Source organism: Lycium ferocissimum, chromosome 4, assembly GCF_029784015.1.
Source record: "Lycium ferocissimum isolate CSIRO_LF1 chromosome 4, AGI_CSIRO_Lferr_CH_V1, whole genome shotgun sequence".
Lineage (NCBI taxonomy): Eukaryota > Viridiplantae > Streptophyta > Magnoliopsida > Solanales > Solanaceae > Lycium > Lycium ferocissimum.
Window position 1 is genome coordinate 44,396,603 of NC_081345.1, and position 2,901 is coordinate 44,399,503.

Here is a 2,901-nt window from a genome sequence, read left to right on the forward strand (position 1 = left end):
AACATCAGTAAATCTCCTTCATATATTTTTGTAGGAAAAATGCTCCTATTCGTAAGAGGAATCCTACTTCTGTTTCTTCAATTTAGCAAATCAAGCAAACTGGTCTTGAGGTGAGCTAAACAAATCCAGAACGTGTGCATAATAACAATAGACGAGCAGAATATTTTTCTTTTGGTCTCATTATCTCATTATTTTCAATGTTAATTAAAACATCACTAGGATGATAACACTAGATAACGTAACGTGATGTATTATTTGTATTTCATTGTAATCCGATTATATCACTAATCTCCCCCACCTAATGAAGGCACTAAACATAGTCCAACTCCAATATTAGTTCACCAGACATATTACTTCTTATGAAGCTTAAATTCAGGTTGTTCCGCAATTAAACGAAAGTCATTGCTTTGATGCTTGTTGGTTCAAATTTATGATGGTCTCTTCCATATATTGAGATATTAGTTTGTTTAATTCGAGAAGAACCTCCAAGCACGAATAAAGTAACGTAAAGTATGTTTTTTTTACCTTTGTTATGGAAAGTCGATAACCTTCGCCACCATCAGTATATGATATATTGATACTCTCTCGATAGCTTTTTAGGCACATGTCGGTTTTGTCCTAAAATTATAAAGTCTATTTGATAAGTCAAGTATGAAATATATAACTAAATTAGTTATCGCAAAGTGATCGATCTCATGTCAACCAGTGGAAACATAAGATGGGATTTCCAAAAGATGCTTTAAAAGATGAATCACATGCATATAGAGTGAAAATCAGGTGAAGTTGGATTCTTCTTGTTACAATCTTCATAAATATGATGCTTATATGGAATAGGAAACGATTTTATACTTGAAGAAAATGTATATTACCTAAATTAAACCAGGTGTTAGACGGTAATGTTGCATAATAATACAGAGAAAAAATTCGACAAAGTAAGATTATTGTTGTAGATGGATCTGAATCGAGAGGAACAGGAAAAGTGTTCCTATATCTCATATTACTTGCAAATGATGGATCAAGAACCATGATGGATTTAGCAACAACCGCGACTGGTGTAGTAGTAACAATTTCCGGGAGGGTCGTCAGGGGGTTGTACAACTCACTTTAGATTTGACATATACCTTTTCAAATAACTGAGACAATCATCACAAATATGTAAAAAAAATAGAATGTTGGTGCTAAATTGACAGGGAAAGCAAAATTAGTAATCTGGGATGAGTCATGAAGCACCTACGGGGAAGCCTCAGACAATCAAAATTGTTGAGGGAAGCTTCAAGATACAATGGACATCAGCAAACCATTTGGTGGAAAAGTAATGATTTTCAGATGTGGTTTCAATCAAGTACTACTGATAGTTCCAAAATCGATGAGAATAGAGACAGCATAGAGACAGCAGCTGCTTTCTTGGTGAAATCGTACCTCATTTGTTCTCACTTAAAATGTCTGAATCTGAATGGTTAAGATCTTAGGTCATTATTAAGTGCATTTGTTTACATTAAGATCTAAGCACTTATTTAGTTTATATAAGTCTTAATTATTAAAATCTTGAACAAAGTCTTAATATCATTAAGAGGTATTTTGTATGAATAATTTCTACCACCAGCTCCACCCCCACCCCCAAACTCCCACCACCCACCCTTAACCCTACCCCCACCACCACAACCACCCCAAACCACCCACCACCACCACCCAACCCCCCGCCTCATTCACCACCCCACCCTACCCCCCACAACCCAACCACCGCGCCCACCCCCCACCTATTCCAGACCCATCACACCACAACCACCCACCCCCACCTACCAACTCCCCACCCCACTCTCAAAAATCAATCCACCCACTACCACTACAAAGCATCTCCACCATTACTAGTGAACATAAATGTTTCAATTTTTTATCAAATAATATTTTTATTTTATTAAATTTGTATTTAATTTCTAATATTTAGTTATTTTTTAATTTGAATTGTATATATTTATTATGTTTAAATAAATACATTATGCACATTCAATGTTGAAAATAAACAATTTTAATCATTCATATGTGCATTCAGATTCAGATGTCTTAATGTTGATGAAAACAAATGAGGCCTTATAATATCAAACGAAAAAGATGCAGCCAACGGAAAGCACAAGAACAAGAACATATCTAATATTGATTATTGATTTTATATGCTTCGTGTCGAAAATGAAAATGAAACTGATAGAGACCAAGAATCCACCAAAAAAAAAACGAGGTCCGGTTCCTTATCTGTTCCCTCAAGCAAAAAAACAGAAAGTAAATGAGACACAATATTTACATGGAAAACTCCTTGCTCAAGGGATTAAAAACCCACGACCTACATCAGTAGGATTTCCAACTTCACTAACTGTGCAACGTTTTCAGATTACAAGCCTTTTGCAACCAAGGAATTAGCCCTCTAATCCCTCTCCTTACAATAACTCTATTACAAGCACTCTCTTGACTAACTCTAGCCAAGAATCAACCAATTCAACTAACTCTAGCTGAACCTCAACTCACCATAACTAACTATAGTCAGGCGTTTACACAAAAAGCTTAATGTGACACCTCGTGCATTCGGGCTAAGATTTGACTCGTAAGACGGGGGTATAATGAATCCAATTTGAGTAGTATAAATGGTGTTTGAAACCCAATCAAGACATGGGAAGAGTCCTTGAGCAAAGTAAAGTCGGAAGCCACCTACGAGCGTGTTTTCATGAGTTTGCACCATATCTCAATTAAAATGAGTATACGGAAAAATCTGTACCGAATTTGGGAATATTTCCTTCTTTAAAGTTGTATATCTTTGAAATACCTTTCCAACGGTATATTATGGAGGTCAAACAGACATCTGTACAAAAAGTTATACTCTTTTTACTAAAATAGTGTTTTGTCGATTTGCGG